Source organism: Oryctolagus cuniculus, chromosome 2, assembly GCF_051225735.1.
Source record: "Oryctolagus cuniculus isolate XC-2025 breed Fujian yellow rabbit chromosome 2, ASM5122573v1, whole genome shotgun sequence".
NCBI classification, from domain to species: domain Eukaryota; kingdom Metazoa; phylum Chordata; class Mammalia; order Lagomorpha; family Leporidae; genus Oryctolagus; species Oryctolagus cuniculus.
The window spans coordinates 189,406,256-189,424,796 of NC_142868.1; the positions used below are offsets into that span (position 1 = coordinate 189,406,256).

Here is an 18,541-nt window from a genome sequence, read left to right on the forward strand (position 1 = left end):
GACATTACAAAGAGAAAGGTTAACACATCTGTCAGCTTCCACTTTACATTCATGACAGAACAAAAAATTCAAAAGGTTTTCAAGCATGAAGGGATCTTCAACTACTAAAAAATAAAAAAGTAATGAAAAGAAATGAAAAATGCATCACAAATAGCATCTTCCCTTGCAGATCAAATTGCTTGGCTGACAGCATTTTTAATCAAAAAGTTCAAAGAAAAATGGGTAGAATTTACAAAGACACAACCAAATGAATGAATGAATGAAGACATTTGCTGTGCTTCTCCAAGTAAGAAAGGACAGCAGATAGCCACACCTTTGCTCTGGAGGTTCAGGGCCTTGTTGCTAGACCCATTAACCTGAGTCCACATACATGCTGACCAGAGCAGCCTTGGAGTTCTCAGAACATGGGCAGTCACCCAAAGGATTCCCAATGTGTAAGCCAGTTGGAAGGAGACAGTGACCACAAGGCTATGAACCTTGGACAGCAGCCTCCACCAGCCACAGGAATTTTAATACTATGGAAAGTCATTCAAGTCCTGATTATAATCAAGGTCAATCGCTTTATTCATTGTTTATTAAATAATCAGACTGAGTTTGAGTCTTACTTGGCTTCATAATATCCAAGCTTGCCATGAGAAAATTCTATGCACAAAGCTTTTTATTTAATACAAAACTGGAATTTCAGGCTGTAGCTATCTGCTGCTAGAAAAGTTAAAGAATGGAAGAAATAGGGCAACTTCTGTCAAAGTGCTGTGAATGCCCAGCTCTGTGAGCTCTGAGAGAACAAGCATTAAACACAAAGCTCTACGTAAGAGCAAGTGTATTTTGTCTCTGTTCATGTTCCTCCAAAGCACTTTGTAAACTGAAAAATTCTGATCTGAGAGTCATGGCATCTTTCTATGAATGCAGTTCCCAGTATATAGTAGCCTCTTGATCCACAGTGGTTTCTATGGAGTGACTTGAGTAGGCTTACTAAACATAATGCAGATGGCAGCAGAATTTTTGACAGCACAGGCCACTGATTGATAGCTCTGAGTGACCTATGGTTTGACAGCCACAGTACATCTTGCCACTATGGGATGCTCCAGTGACCAACCTGCCATGGGACAGCTTAGCCAGCCTCTGCATAACAGCAGCTTAGCCCATGTGACAGTCCACTCTGGCCTGTGTGACAACCCCACCTCTGTGCACAACCCAGACTCGCTTCCCTTTCAGTGCACCATTCAGACCCACCTCCCACACACCACCTAGCCTTTCACACATTTTTTCATGTAACAGAAACTGAGTTCCACAGTGTTACAAACTTAGAACCCATAGGTAGCTAGAAATAGCCACAGGATGTGTCTCCATGATGACCTTAAGGTTATTATAATAAAATGATACTTCCACTCCAATCATGTACCTTACAGCATGGCACTTCCAGTATTTCCTACAAAGGACAAGGGAAATATGAAGTGCCCAAGCCCCAGCCCCAACTCCATCCCCTTTTGAAATTCAATTAAGCTCCATAATGGGCACCATACCCTAATGCCACCAGATGGGATAGATCTAATCTTGTTGAGGGTATTTTGTTTTTTGAGAGGAAGAGGTTCTTTATTAAAGGGTTTCTGTTCTTTGGAATCTTTTGTATTTTGACTTTTTGTTCATTCTCTTTCTCTCAAACATGGCTGATCTTTTCCTTTGAATAAATCCTATTTTCCTGCATATCTTTCTGCCTCCACTTTGAATTATTTGACTGTGGAGGCAAGAATCTGTAATAAACTCAACTGGGGACCCCATGGCGTACAATAAGACTATTTCCAAAAATAAAGTTAAGAGAAACCAGTCACCCATAACCCAGATCTGGTAGAAGCTACACTGTTGCCAACCCTAGGATGGAAAGAAAGTGTAGTCACCAAAAACCAAAAATAAGGAGTCATATAGAATTGGATACCTGGAAAGTAATCCACTCATCAAGGTCCACCTTCAGGCTGAAGCAATCTGGCATGGGTGGAGCCTCTTGTTCCACAGTGGTTGCTATGGCACGTCTTGAGTAGGTTTACTAAACATAATGTAGATGACAGCAGAGTTTTTTGGCAACACAGGCCACTGATTGATAGCTCTGAGTGACTTCTGGTTTGACAATGCATGCTCTGATCTTGCTCTCAACTATTTTCCTCTAATCTCTTACAAGGGGGATTGCTTTGGCCAAAGGCATCTAGAAGCAAACAACAAGGAAACCCATTGATGGGTCCATGAAGATCAGCCTCATAGTACAGACAGCAGAGTAGAGAAAGGTAGAGAGGGGCCAACAAGAAGCTGGGCATGCCTACAATGCACAGAGGAAATATGGAAAAATGATACATACCTTTTCTCTCTCAAGATTGGAGTGTGTGGAAGGTATGTATCCAGCCTAAGGAGATAATATTTATCAGCCTCCAAACCATAAGACTCTTAATGCTTACTTCCCACGGTGAACTCTACCACATCTATGTTCCTATTTCTCCAAGTGCCATCATACTCTTGGTTTAGCTCCTTTCTCATGCTCTTATAACTACAGAAGAAATCAGCGGAGGGAGCCAGACAGACTGCAGATCCCAATATCTATTTCACAGGTATTCTTGCCGCAGCCAGGGCTGAGAGCTTCACTGGAGAATGATCTAGGACTGGAAATTTCATTACTAACAGTGATAATGTACAAGACCTTGCTATGTTTCATCTATTATCTATGACCTTTACCCCAAACTAGACCCAAACTCAACCACAGCTCAGAATCTATCCTATCATCAAAAGATGGGATTTCCTACGTAGGTTCCCTCTGTGACAGCCTGCCTCCTGCTCAGAGAACTTCTGAGCTCAGTCAATGATCTTGCTCAGGAAAATACCCAATGCCATACCCAATAAGCAAAATAAGATTCAAGAGAGGTGCTTTACGGTTAAAGAAAAAATCACAAAATAATTAAGAAACACTATATATAAGGGTATATCAAAAATGATGAAAAACTCAGTGAAAAGTTTATTTTGATGCAAAAAGTTTTGAAATCCATGCAATTATTTCATAATGTGAATTTTTCATGACCTTTTTGAAGGCCACACATATTTCATAGTCTATAACATGACTGATCCAGTACTAGGCATGGAATTGGTACTTACTGTGCCTCTCAGCTGAAGTAGCACTTCCTGTTTGCATATGCATTCCCCCAACTCTCCAGCATAAATTAATTATGCTTTTTTATGTTCTATAATAGAGCCAGATCCCTTTCTTTCAGAGTCCTTATTTCAGACTAAGCTGCCATGTACTGCAACATAGTTTATGGACTATACAACTTTAGAGAGCACCACTCAAAACAAACTACAACATGAATGATTACCTCTGGAGTTATACAGTGCACAACCTTCACAGCCATAGGCACTGGTCCCCCTCCACAATGCAATCACAGAAGTCACAGAGTCATCCATGGGGTTATTTGACTAATAGCTAGCTCTCTCACTTATCTGTAAACTCTCTAACAACATTGACTCCCCGCACCCAGGAGACAGTGTATGCTACATATTAGGAACTCGATTAATATTTAGTGAATATTTAACAAACCTTCTGAAAAAGATTTTTACATATTCAAAGCTGAGATGCAGAAAGTTAAAATGGCGTGCCCAAGTTCAATGACAAAGTAGAATTTAAATCCAAAACTGTATGGTACATGTGTTTTCCATTGTTGCATGCAGTCTCAAAAATATAGTACAATGACATATTTAAATCCTGTTTGAGGAAAATGGAGATGAGAAAATATGGGGTCAAGGGAGTTGATGCTTTACCTGGCCTCTACCCAGCACTGGCTTAGCATAAGCCACTGGGACAGTTTATAAGATCTCCAGCAATCAGAGCATCCTGACCAGCCTTCCTTCTCTGTCAAGAAAGGGGAAACTGGAAGCTATCGAAAAAAGTCAGATTCCTGCAGACTTGTGCTTGGCAATCAGGCAATAGCCTCCTTCCTCCTTTGTCATATTGCTACCATAACCCTGCTAAAGGCACTGCCAGTTTGGGCCCATCCAGCTTCAGCCTCCATTCATTTCACATCTGCTGCCTCTGGACCCTACTTTTCTACATTGAAGGAGAAAAGCAGGGCTCCTTTCCTCACAACCACAGAACACCCTGGAAGCCCAGTTAAAGTTTATGGACTGCCAGTATATGCTTTACAAACCCTCTTCTCTTCCCTACACGTCACTGACTCAGATCAAGTCTCATGGCCGCCATAAAGTTGATATACCCAGTGTCAAAATCTCCTCATTTGTTTCAGCATTTTCAGTGATAAAGAAAATACAGCTGTACACTGAGAATTCATGGTGCAGTGTTATCAGGCCTCTGTGATAAACAGTTTGATTTTCTAAGTGGCTGGCTGCAGATATCCTGCTCACTAATGTACACTTTGTTTGGTGGGATATATATATTTAATAAAATTCATATATATATTTATTTAATAAAAGCAAACAGAAACAGAGCCTAGTAAGGAAGTATGCATTCATGAGAGGCAGGTGCAAGTCATTTGAGGAAAGGCAAACAGAACCTGAATGAAGAATCCTTGGATACCCTCAGTTCTCCCTCTTGTCATAGGTCTCCTGAAATGAGCCTTGAGCTGGTAAGTATTCAGGTGTGTAGAAATGTTTGCAGGCCATACCTGGTTGGCCTCCATCAATCCTCATAGAAGTACATTTCTAAGAAGTTGATTCCAAAATTTATTTTTCTTTGTAATAAAAAATGTGGTTGACTTTTTCTGATTTTTACACATTCCTCTATGGAAGCCTTGCATGTATGTATGTATTCAACAGAGAATCCCTTCCATATTTGTCCCCATGTGTTGAGAACAGGCTGCTTTTTGCCTACACAAGGCAGGCAATGTTTCTACCCTGAGGAACTCCATCATTATTAGCTTGGTTCATGCAGATCTTGAAAGAATTCTGTATTTAAAGTTTTGAGGTTTATATTCTGGTTGATGTTTATAGGGAAAGAGTCATTCTGGCCCCAGCCCAATCATTGCCAGAAAGTAACAGAATAAAAAGCAATGATCTAGGACAGAAAACACATGAGGTTCAGGCTTGACACTGGTGGTTTACTAATCATTACCACCTTGGGTGAGTTAAAACTCGCATCACCCTCATTATGCTTCCATGAATGATGATGTTGATGATGCCCATGCCTAACAATATAGTTGAGATGCAATATAGAACAGATGAAAATAGGTATAGAATCTTAGGAACTTATGAAAAGTTACAAAAACCATCAACGTTGCTCTCTAGAAACCTGAAGCCAAATTGACATGTGGAGGGAAATGGACTACGACCTGCCATAACGTACTACTTTAAATATTTGGTTTTAATGATTTTTTGTTTTGTTTTTTTGGACAGGCAGAGTTAGAGAGAGAGAGAGAGAGAGAGAGAGAGAGAGAGAGAGAGAGAGAGAGAAGGCTTCCTTTTTTCCATTGGTTCACCCCGTAAGTGGCCGCCACAGCTGGTGCGTTGCAGCTAGCACGCTGCACCGATCCGAAGCCAGGAGCAGGTGCTTCCTCCTGGTCTCCCATGCGGGTGCAGGGCCCAAGGACCTGGGCCATCCTCCCCAGGCCACAGCAGAGAGCAGGACTGGAAGAGGAGCAACCAGGACAGAATCCGGCACCCCGACCGGGACTAGAACCCCGGGGTGCTGGTGCCACAGGCGGAGGATTAGCCTAGTGAGCCACGGCACTGGCCTGGTTTTAATGGTTTTTAACAACCTCAAGGATCAGGAAGTACAATGATAAGCATAATATTCAGGAAAGGAAGTGGCATAATGTAGACATAAGTAGGAATCACAAGTGAGATGTTACAAGTGTGATACTGAATCAGTATCATCTCTAGGGCATTGGGATGCCATTGAGGAGATTCCAGGCAGAGAGTACCCATACCTGGGTTATGAGACCACTGGGATGACTCAGCATACAACACATCATAACTAAGAAGGCCACTTAAAGCCTTTGCCAAGACTATAAGCAAGAGAGAAATTTAGGAGATACTTTGGAGGTGAACTTAAAGGGATTTCCTGGTAGCTTAACATAAGGCTTGAGGAAAAGGGGGAAACGAAGAATGATTGCCAGGTGGTACTTGAGCAGTGAGATAAATATAAGTGTCATTAAATGAGATGGAGGATTCTAGGGGAAGGAATCAGTCTGGGGTGGAAACTGGGAATCCTGTCTTCACTAGTTAACTCTGAAATGCCTAATAGACATCAACTGGCCCAAGTTACGCAGCAATATCAGCTCTGCCAATCACTGAGAATAACTTCACAAAAATATTCTTGCTTCACCACTGGGATCTGCACCAACCAAAATAAGAACAATAACAAAAACTCAAGTTTACAGAAGTGAACTGCAGTTTACAAAACCTACCAGAACTTCATTAAGGAAGATTTTTTTTCTGGTTCTGGTATCAGAAACCCAATGGCATCTTATTTCATTAAACAGAAAAAATGTATTGACTCTTGAAATGGGAACAAGGCTAAGAGAACATCCACACATTACTGGATTCAAATGATATCTTAGAAGTCCGTCACTCAGTATAACTTTCAGTATTTTATCTTCCTTTTCAGCCGAGTCCCCCAAAAGATGGCATTTAGGGCCAATGCTAATTTTGTTTCCTGCTGGACTAGTGACCCCAGGAGGAAAGGGGCACTGACAATAGTGTAAAAAAAGTCACCACAAGGCGTGGGCTCGTGCCTATCTCCAGAGCCAAGGGGAGGTCAGCTTCCCCAGAAAGCACATGAACTCAAGAGAGTCCCCTGAAGGACTGAGATACTCTGACCCCCAAAAGACAACATCGCTGACCAGGATAAACAACAGTCACTAGAAGGCTCTAGAAGTAACTCATGTTTTAACAAAAGTAAAAAGAAAACATAGTGCTTCATCAAACTTTGAAAACACATCATAAAACTTGTGATTTACCTGATGACCTACGTGATGATAATTGAGAGGGACTATTTAGTTTTCTTGCTCAGGAAAGGTGATATTACCACACACTAAAATTAACTCTAGAAGTAGATCATCAGATATAAAGTTATGATTTAAAAAAAAAACTGACACACAATGGTAGCTGTCACTTCTTTGAATGGAAATCTTTGTAGATTTTGAAGCCAAAGAGAAAACAAATTTTGCTGGTTTTAAGAATTTATAACTTTGGCATAACCAAACAGTTCAAACACTTATTTGGGGAACGTATTTGAACTGAGAATTCTTTGCTGTTTCTACTTACTTTCATAACATTTATGAAAAGACTATGGAGTCCAGGTAGTGTGTTCCAGCACAGGCACCAAAAGTGACTAGTGCCCCTTTCCAAGTGAGACTATAATTTGGCCTCCATTAATATATATATATATATATTTGTAATACACCAGAGAGTGATGCAGCTTAAAGGGTAGGACTACTTCTTTCTTATTAATTTCAGGGTCCTTAACTCCTTGCACAAAATCAAATGTCTCCATCCACCAAAATAATATCAGGGGCCCAGAGCTGGAATGAGATCAACCTGGGAATGCTCTAAGATAACAGAACTATCGCCCCTAGCCTTCAGCTACACCCTGCAGTGATGATTCAGACTACTGCTTCCTAGCAGGTGGTGTTCTGACCCTTTTTTGCTATTATATTCAGAGCCAAAACAAAAAAATGTGTGATTATGAGTCTCCACTACAATATTATGGGGCTTTATTCAACACAAAAGTAGAGAGGATTTGCTCTACTCTGTTGTAGCAAACATAAGCTCCCTTCTCTCATTACAGCACAGGTATCAACTTACCTCACCTGCTTCCTGTGACAATGAAACACCTGTGCCTGCAGATGTTAAGGTCTCAGTCCCATGATGCAGACTTTTTCTGGGCAGATTTCCTCTTCTTACATTTTTCAATGTCTACTATGTGTCCTTGGTCACTTCACATATTTCTGAAGAAATTAATAACCCTGTATAGGAGACAGACATGGAGCATACAGTAAACTACAGTATGACAAATTGAACAATAGAATCTATATGAATGACAGACAAGAAAAAAAGCAGGTGGGCATGAACACTTAAATAGGAGTAATCAATTATTTAAAGAGATATCTCCATGTAGATTAATTTACCCAGATCAGACCAAATATCCTGACAAACTAGAAAATATGTCAATGCATAATTAATACCCAAGGAAGTACAAATGGTAGACAAATAGAAAATAATCAGCCTCTAATTCCTAAGTGAAATGCAAATTTTAAATAATATACTGATATTTAAAAATATAAATATGTTGGGGCCAGCACTGTGGCAATGTGGGTAAAGCCATCATCTGCAGTGCCAGCATCACATATGGGTGTGCTATTTCAAGTCCCTGCTGCTCCACTTCTGATCCATCTCTCTACCATAGCCTGGGAAAGCAGTAGAAGATGGCCTAAGTCCCTGGGCCCCTGCACCATGTGGGGGACCTAGAAGAAGCTCCTGGCTTCAGATCCACGCAGCATCAGCTGTTGCAGCTATCTGGGGAGTAAACTAGCAGATGGAAGACCACTCTCTCTCTCTAATTCTGACTTTCAAATCATGAATCACAAACACACACACACATGAATGATCTTGTCCTGGTCAGATTGTGTTGTAACTCTGTTAAGCCCCCCATGACAAGAGCCTCGGGTGATTACTGACATCATAAATAAGAGTGTCAGTTGTTAAATCAACAACGGGAGTCACTGTGCACCTGCTCCCCATGTAGGACCTCTGCCCTTAATGTGTTGTACTATGAGAATTAAGGGTAAATCTACTACTCAAATAGTACTCTATACTTTGTGTGTCTTTGTGGGTGCAGTCTGTTGAAATCTTTACTTAGTATATACTAAGTTAATCTTCTGTATATAAAGATAATTGAAAATGAATCTTGATGAAGAATGGGATGGGAGAGGGAATGGGAGATAGGATAGTTGCAGGTGGGAGGGAGGTTATGGGGGGAAAGCTGCTATAATTCAAAAGTTGTACTTTGGAAATTTATATTTATTAAATAAAAGTTGAAAAGAAAGAAAAAAGAAAAAGATTAAATGTCAAAAAATAAAAGATCTATTTTATTTATTTGAAAGTCAGAGTTACACAGAGAAAGGAGTAGAAACAGAGAGAGAGATCTTCCATATGCTGTCACCCCCAAAATGGCTGCAATGGTTGAAGCTGGGCCAGTCTAAAGCCAGAAGCTTTATCCAGGTCTCCTATATGGGTTCATGGTCCCAAGCACTTTGGATATCCTCTACTGAATTCCCAGGCACTTTAGCAGAGAGATGGGTCAATAATGGAGTAGCTAGGTCTCAAACTAGCACACTATGAGATGCCAGCACTGCAGGTGGCAGCTTAACCAGCTGTGTGATAACAGCAGCCTCTTTTAAACTCACATAGAAGAATTTAACCCAATATAAAGAGACATGCCCTGTGTACTCAAAATTCAACTACTGAATATTTAATCTAAGGAAATGTTTTAAATATATATTAGTATACTGAACAGGACATTATTTTAATAGTAAAAGTGGAAGTAACTAATAAATTACATCAAATAAAACTTGTAGTTATTATGGTAATTAAAATTATAGAAATAAAGACCATGTAAGAACTGATTAACTGAAAACTCTTATGATTTTAACCATATAAATACATATCAAGAGAGGGTAATTATGGTGAAGTCAATAAGCTGCCACTAGAGGGAGCACTAACCAAGGGTTGCACATAAGTAAAGAGGCATCTGGAACTAGCTTGGTGTCTTAGTCGCAAAAATTAGAGCAAAGTCCAAATTTCTCAGAGAATGAGAGTACTCAGGTATTAACATAATTATCAGAGGTATATGTCCCCATGAAATAAGTGTTTCTTGATATTCTTGTTTCCACTTCCTGGAACCTTTCATGAAGGAGATTTGCAAGACTTGGGAATGATTTACCATCTTAGATTTGTTCTACTTTACTGTGGTTGTGTTGATGGTGTTTTCACCTCAACCAATGGTTTTTCTTATGCCACCTATCATGCAATGAAAGCCAGTGGTGTCCCTAGAGAGTTCATCTTGTGCTTAGCTATATGGATGTTTCTAAAAATAGCAACTTCAATCTTTGTGGTTACAATGATTCCACCTAAAGGACTATGTATGCATATGACAACTAGTGAGGAGTAAAGAGAGACAATAATGACATATAGAAATGGCTTTAGTCCATACACAGGAGATAGGAATGGAGAACCCTACTAATTTGGAACTTAGGTCTCTCAGAACCAAGAGCATAAGCATTGGAGCCATGTAAATTGTGTATAAATACCAAAGCTACCTTTTATCAACTGCCAGAGCTTAGGCAAATTACTTTACCTCTTTCTTAGCCTTCATTTCCTTGTCTATAAAAATAACTAGTAGAATTTAAGAAATATTTGATATGTGTAATGTCTATATCATGCCAGTCTCACTGCAGCTTCCCAATAGTTGGTAACTGTTCTTATCTTAACCTATAATTACATAAGCTGATGAGTATTCATTAATGCAGGCAGAGGGAGGGTATATCTCCATTGGCACTCTGTACCGCAGGGACAGATTCAGGTGAGAAGAGGCCAAGTCAGAAGCCATCTAGGTCTGTGGATCTAACCCTTAATCTCTGATCCAGGCTTATCAATTACAAAACATGTATTTTGAGCCTTGACTCCTGATATCAGCTAGTTAAGAACTTGAAGTAGGGGACCAACGCTGTGACATAGTGGGCTAGGCCTCTGCCTGTAGTGCTGGCATCCCATATGGGTGCTGATTGGTGTCCCAGCTGCTCCTCTTCAGATCCAGCTCTTTGCAAAAGCACCTGGGAAGGCAGTGAAAGATGGCCTAACAGATTGGGCCCCTGTATCCGCGTAGGAAATCTGGAAGAAACTCATGACTCCTGGCTTTAGATCAGCCCAGCTCTGTTGCAGCCATTTGAGGGGTAAACCAGCTGATGGAAGACCTTTATCTCTGTCTTTCCTTCTATGTCTGTAAAACTACCCCTCAAATAAAATCTTTTAAAGGAATTCAGTAAATAGAAGTGCTACAACTATTCCTTCTTAGAAAATCACCAATGCTCAGCACCTGTCATTAGGCCTGACACAAGGTAACACTAATTAACTATGTAGAAACTGAACAGAGGCATAAGTGCATGAATTAGAGATGGTAAAATAGCTACTGTGGAGCTACAAGTCTTCATAGAAGACTCAACTTACCAGGACACGATGTTTTACTGCTATATTAACAGTGTGTTTGTAAAAATTGACAATGATTGATATGAAGATTTTTTTCAGATTCTTGTATAAACATTGATTTGCAAATGTTTGTTAAAGACAGTTACAAATTTGCTTCTCTATTATAGTCAAATTAGAGGCTGGTTTAAAATGGAGACAGGTTGGTAGAGAAAAGATGGAGTGGAGTGGAACACCTGAGAAATTCACTTTGGGAGCCATGTGAAATCACTAACACACAGGAGCTGCAATAGAGGACCATTGAGGGTGAAAAGAAGAAAGCTAACACCATACTGGGTGTGGAAAAGTTGAAGACTTCTTGTCTGAGGACAAGAACAAGAAAAGGATGCTTAATTACACCACATCTACTCAACAGAGTACTGGAAGTCCTAGCCAGACGAATCAGACAGGAGAGAAATAAAGGACATCCCTATAGAAAGAAGGAAGTCAAATTGTAATTGTTTGCAAATAACATGATTTTATACAAAAAAATTCCAAGGTTTCCAACAAAAACATGCTAGAACTAATGAACAAACCTAGCAAAGCTGAAGATATAAAGTCAATGTATAAAGTCAATAGAGATTTATCTGAAAAAGAAATCCCATTTCCAATGGCTACAAAAAAATTTGGGAATACAGAACAAAAACGTGAAAGATTTCTACAATGAAAACCGAAAAGCATTGATGAAAGAAATTGAAGAGGAAACAAATAAAGACATTTCACATTCATGAATTAGAATATTAAAATGCACATACAACCCAAAGCAATTTACAGATTCAGTACCTATCAAAACCCCAATGACATTTCTCACAGAATTAGAAAACATTGATATAATGTGTATCAAATCACAAAAGACCCCAAATAGCCAAAGCAATGATAAGTAAAGCAGGAGGCATAATACTACCCAACTTTAAAATATATTACAAAGCTACTGTAATTAAAAGAGCATGATATTGGTATAAAAGAACCATAGCTCAACGGAACAGACTGAAGAACTTAACAGTAAATCCAAACTTTTGTCAAAGATAAGGTGGCCACAGAAGTGTTGTTAAGAACACGAATTGGAAAAAGGACAGTATTTTTAACCCACATGCACAAGAATAAACTACACTGCTATATCTTACCATGTACAAATAATCAACTCAAAATAGGTAAAAGACCTAAATATAAGAGGTGAGATGTTGAAACTATTGAAAGAAAACACAGGGAAAGCACTTTAAGACATTGTAATGGACAAGAAGTTTCTGGATTAGACCACAAAACCAAAGAAAAGCAAAAGTGGACTAATGGACTTTCACCAAACTTAAGAGCTTTTGTACAGAAAAATAAGCAGTTGACAAAGAAAACCTACAGAACAGAAGGAAATATTTGCAAGCTATACATGTGAAAAGGGGTAATATCCAGAATATATAAGGAACTCAACTCAATATCTGTAGTAAATCTAAACAGATTTCTCAGAGGAAGACATACAAGTGGCCAACAGATACAGGAAAAAATGCTCAGTGTTACTAATCATCAGGGAAACAAAGTAAAACCACAGTGAAGGGGCTGGCACTGTGGCTTAACAGGTAAAGCCGCCGCCTGCAGTCCTGGCATCCCTTATGGGCGCCAGTTCAAGACTCGGCTGCTCCACTTCCAATCCAGCTCTCTGCTATGGCCTGGGAAAGCAGTAGAAGATGGCCCAAGGCCTTGGGCCCCTATACCCTCATGGGAGACCCAGAAGAAGCTCCTGGCCCCTGGCTTTGGATTGGTGTAGATCTGGCTGTTGCAGCCATTTGAGAAGTGAACCAACAGATGGAAGACCCCTCTCAACTCTGACTTTCAAAAAAAGAATCAATCTTTAAAAAAAAAAAAAAAAACACAATGAAAAATTACCTCACTCCAATTAGATTGCCTGTAATCAAAAAGACAAAAAAATAGCAAGCACTGGCAGGGACTTGGAACAAGGGGAACCTCTGCACACTGTTAATGGGAATGTAAGTATAGTCATTGTGGAAAACAGCACAGAGATTCCTTACAGAAAAAAAAAAATAGAGCTACCATGATTCAGCAATCCAACTCCTAACTATATCCAAGGAAAATCAAATCAAATCTTTCAAATAGCCATCTGTACTCCATTTATTGCAGCACTATTCACAACAGCCAAATAATGTAAACTGCTGAAGTATGCATCCACCACTGAATAACAACAATAAATATAGTGGGGTCAGTGTTGTGGTGCCAGGATCTAAGCTTCCACCTAAGGTTCCAGCATTCCATATCAGAGCTCCAACTCAAATCCCAGCTGCCCCACTTCTGATCTAGCTCTCTGCTAATGCACCTGGGAAACCAGTAGACCATGGCCCCAACCACCCACGTGTGAGACCCAGATAGAGATCATGGCTCTTGGTTTAAGCCTGGACCAGCCCTAGCCATTGCAACCATTTGTGGGGAATGAAGAACAAATGGAAGATCTCTGTGTGGGTATGTGTGTGTATATTTGTGCATGCATGCATGCACGTGACTTTTCCCTTTAAATAAATCAATCTTTTTTTAAACTTTTAGTATACATATGCAATGTTATTCAACCATAAAAAGGGAAGGAATATTATTTGCAACAACATGGATGGAAATGTAGGTCATTATGTTGAGTAAAAAGCCAAGCAAAGAAAGACAAATGCCATATTACCTCACTCAGTAAAGCTTAAAAAATTATACAATCACGTGTAAGTTAAAAATATAATAGTAGTTACCAAAATCTGGGGAAAAACCTGGAGAGGGAAGAATGGGGAAAGATTGATGACTACTAGATTGTAGCTAGACAGACATAAGAAGTTCTGGGGTTGTGATGCACAGTAGGGTGACTTCAGACAACACCACTGTTTAGGCTGCCATTGTGGCACAGTGAGTTAAGCTGTCACCTGTGACACCGGCATCCCTTATAGGAACAATAGTTCAAGTCCTGGCAGCTCTGCTTCTGGTCCAGCTCCCTGATAATGCACCACATGGAAGGCACAGATAGAGTTCTGGGCTCCTGGCTACAAGCCTGGTCCAGTCCTGGTCATTGGGGCCATTTGTGAAGTAAACCAGTAGATGGAAGATCTCTAACTTTCAAATAAATAAAAACAAATTGAAAAAACATTACTATACTATTTATTTCTCTATTTAAAAACCTATAAGAGAATCAGGGGTGCTTTCACTATAAATAAATATTAAATACTTGAGAGGGTAAGTGTATTTACTCTGATTGGATGCTATAGATGAATACATGTAACAAAACATCAGCTAATACCCCATAAATAAGCAATTTTTATATGTCTGGAAAAATTTTCAAATTAAAAAGAATATAAACAATAAAAGCTAATAATTATAAACCTGAGAGAAAAAGAAAGTCATTTCTGAGTCATCAAGAGTTTCAAATTTTATATGAGCTAATAAGAATGAGAAGTATGTAGTACTTTTAGGAACAATTTCTATCATAGCTGAGATTTTTAAAGAGAGTTTTAGTGGTTAGCACACTAAGTTTCTGCTTTATAGAATATTCATTTATGGGAATACCTTTATCTGTTATTACTCCCATAAGAGAAAGAGCCATCAGAACAGATGTTACTCTAACATTTATGAGCTGAGAGTTGGATATTTTAACTTTAATAGTTTTATGTGTCACCAAATGGAATCTCACTTTTCAAAGTTAACTTTACAAACACAATTCATTTTAAGAGAACAGAAGTTGCCTTGTCTTTACAATTGTTGCTATTGTCTTAATTAACATTTCAATTTAAGTTGGCACATTTGGCATATGGAACTGAATTCTCTTTCTAGAAGCCTAAGGGTTCCTGAACTAATGAGAAAAATCCAATATGTTTAAGGTAGACAGAAATAAATAGCTGATAGGAACAAGATTTGAAAAGGGCTTTTGGTAAATTTAAAATAATTCTGATTCGTTCTCATATATACATATATAAAACGCATATTCTTGAAATAAGTAAATATTAAGACCAGGATGTATATAAAAAGGATTGCATAGAATTTTATATTAAATGAAACACAGGAAATATCATAAAAAACACAAGAGACATAAGCATGCACTATACTAGCTGCATTAAGAGAGATGTTACACTAAGTATTAATATATGCTACTGGAAAGCAAAGAAGGCTCTCTTTGATCAAATAAGTTTAAGGAACACTGAGTTAAACAACTAGGACTTTTGCATTACAGAGCTTTTCAGTACATTCAATGAGTTGAGCTGAAATGCACTTGGGGGAACATAGCATGTATGCAATGTTTCCCAAATAGTTAGATCATGGAACATTTTCCCATGAGGAGCGTATTTTCAGACCAGGGTTTGGATCAACATGTTGGGAAGCCACGCTGTAAAGGATACCATGATGGTGAAGTCACAGTCTTGCCCAGGAGAGGCTCTAAGAGTAAATGAGGAGACAGAGCCCTAAATAACTACAGTAAGAAGGGATTGTAAATATTTGCATATTTGAGATATGGAAAAAGTTCTGAAGCCATCTCTCAGAAACGTTTATTAAACAAATTCAAATGAACTCAGTAGATATTTTCTCAAATAGGAATGGTAAGTTCTCTTTATTAAACTACCACTGACTCTCCTTGTCTGTATTTTATAAGTATAATCTCATAGAAACATTAAGAAGAGAAACTATTTTATCATTTCCTTAAAACTGATGTCTAAACGATGAGATATCCCAAGTATCCATAGACATCTTCAGCATGAATACTTGGGCTTTGATTGTGGGTCTGCCTGGACCTAGGGCTAGAGTTCCCATCAAAAATTTAGAATTCCTCGAAATCACACCCACACACAAATATAATAAATGGACAATTATTTACAGTTTGAAAATACAAAAGTACTAAGCAATAATGTTGAACCATTCAGGCATGGCCAAGAGAAAATTTTGCACTGAAGTTAAATGTTTGACTATAAAAACAAAAAAAAAAACAAAAAAAAATTAAGGTCCCTTTTCCAAGAAAGTATCCAAAAAGGAAATGTTTATTTTCATCTACTTGAAAGGAACAGCAAAAAGAAGACAGACAGAAACAGACAGAAAATGAAATCCATAATATTGATATACTGGTTGATAGCTAACAAGAAGTAAAAGAGAAATAAAATGAATATACCAATAAAAGTCTAGATATGTATCCAGTCACCTTTCCAAATCTCAATTTATTCTACAGCTTTTTACTTCTATAGTATGTTTTCCTTATTTGAATATCTGAATATTGGAGTTTGAAATGCATTGATGTTCTAAGTTTATCCTCAAATAGAATAATTCATGTTATGCCCATTTACCTTATTAAGTCAGAATTTCAGTAATTTTGCTCATCAGGACACTTAAAAAATTTAAGTGTTCCCAACCACTCAAAATTTTTACTCCAGTGTCTAAAGTAGCTGTCAGCCCCAGGGTTAGTTGATTAGGTTAATAATGGAAGAAGGGAGGGGAAAGAATTCGGCCATGGATTAAAGGTACTTCAGTAGTCATTATTGAACGAGAAATGTAAAGTCCATCCAAGGCTAGGTTCTTAATGTATTTATGGAATCTTCAGAGCTATTGTTTATGATCTGCACTAGGAATGTGTAAGCCTCTAACAAAAATGATAGTAATAACATGAGACCACAATTCCCAGTTCAGTAATACACAAAGTCACATCAAGTCCACTTCATGATTTCAAACTTCACATTTTCTACCACAGCTAAGAATGTTTTCATTGGGGCCAGCACTGTGACATAGTGGGTAAAACCACCTCCTGCAGTGCCAGTATCCCATATGGGCACCAGTTCTTGTCCCTGCTGCTCTACTTCTGATCCAGCTCTCTGCTATGTCCTGGGAAAACAGCAGAGGATGCCCTAAGCGCTTGGGCCCCTGAGCCTGCATGAGAGACCTGGAAGAAGCTCCTGGCTTTGGATCAGCACAGCTCCAACCATTACAGCCAACTGGGGAATGAACCAGTGGATGGAAGACTTCTCTCTCTGCCTCTCCTATCTCTGTCTAACTCTGACCTTCAAAAAAATGAATAAATCTTTTAAAAAAAAGTGTTTTCATGGTTTTTTGCAGTTGCCTAACTGCCATTATCTAAAACTAAAATACTAAAAATCTTGCAAAAGAAAACACAAAACAATAAAACATTATAGCCAATCAATCTTTAATTTATAGCTTTTCAGTACAATCTTTCTATATAACTAGAGCATATTGTGGATGAAAAACAAAGCAGATAAAAAGAAATGAATTTAACTTAAAATTTTGCTAGGATAATAAATTGCTGCATTCTTCAGAAACCTCACTGACAATTAGTATTCCATTCTTGATTCAGGGAAGAAAAATGCATTGCAGCTGCTTCATACACATCTGTATCTATGCAGGGTAAAATATGTTGGGTGCTTTCAATCTGCTTATGCAATGTTGGCAAACAGATTTTTTCCCTTATTCCACATGTAAATGTTAATATAAAATTAGTGCAAATTTTCACATAGTATTAGGAGCACCATGGTCCCTGATAGTGTCTAAACCCTTTAGCTTCACTTGGAGAGTTTTACAATCCCAGTGTCAGCCAATGGGTGGCATCATGTGGCCTTCAATTGTGCAGAGGAAAAGTCACCAGGAACATGCAAACTCCTTTTCATCCTCCTCAGTTAATTTTACTGATAAGTAAATGCTCAAAATATTGTAGAAAACATGAGTTATGGCTCACTTTCAGCTTTGGTTCTTCCAGGAAGCTGCCTCCTCCTTCTCTAAAGCTCTGGATTTGTTCTAAGTTCTTCCATGTCTTTTTTTCCCAAGCTCATTTAATGAAGTTTTTATTCTCCAAACATTTCCTAGGAGTTAATTGTGTCCCCATAGCTTGATAGGACGTTCAAAATCTCATCACTATATTCTTAATCTAAGCCTTCCATGCCAGTAGCTCTGCATTGGATGCATAGGAGCCCTTGACTTTTTTTATTTCCTGTTCCCAATCCCCTACCAACAAGAATCCTCTCCTACTATCCCCACACACAAAGGTAATCTAATCTCCAGAAAATATTTTCCATTCATATTTTGGATAAAATCAGAATAATCCATTGGTAGTGTAAGTGACAGTAGGTCAGTTTTATTTGTTGCATAGGTCAGTAGGTCATGTGGTAGGCTGCAAAAGTTTATAGAACATGCACGGTGCGTATGGACACACACATGGCACCTGCCATTCCTAATATCTAGGGATCATGTCCACGCTCTCTGTAAATCAGGCCCTGGTCTTAAGTTCACAGGAAAACATCTTCAGGCAAACATCAAATGAAGATGGCATTATCACTCTCCCTGTACTGTTTTCTGTGTC

At 38.7% G+C, this 18,541-nt stretch overlaps 1 long non-coding RNA gene across 3 annotated transcripts in view; it reads right to left on the reverse strand.

Moving 5' to 3' along the window:
* LOC127489191 (uncharacterized) overlaps positions 1–18,541 on the reverse strand; it is a 314,551-nt gene that overhangs the window by 13,336 nt on the left and 282,674 nt on the right. For 2 of the 3 annotated variants that reach the window (XR_016230564.1, XR_016230563.1), the window contains one exon: positions 7,792–7,952. This is a non-coding gene — a long non-coding RNA (uncharacterized LOC127489191). The remainder of the gene's footprint in view (positions 1–7,791; positions 7,953–18,541) is intronic. The other variant, XR_016230560.1, reaches the window with a different exon arrangement.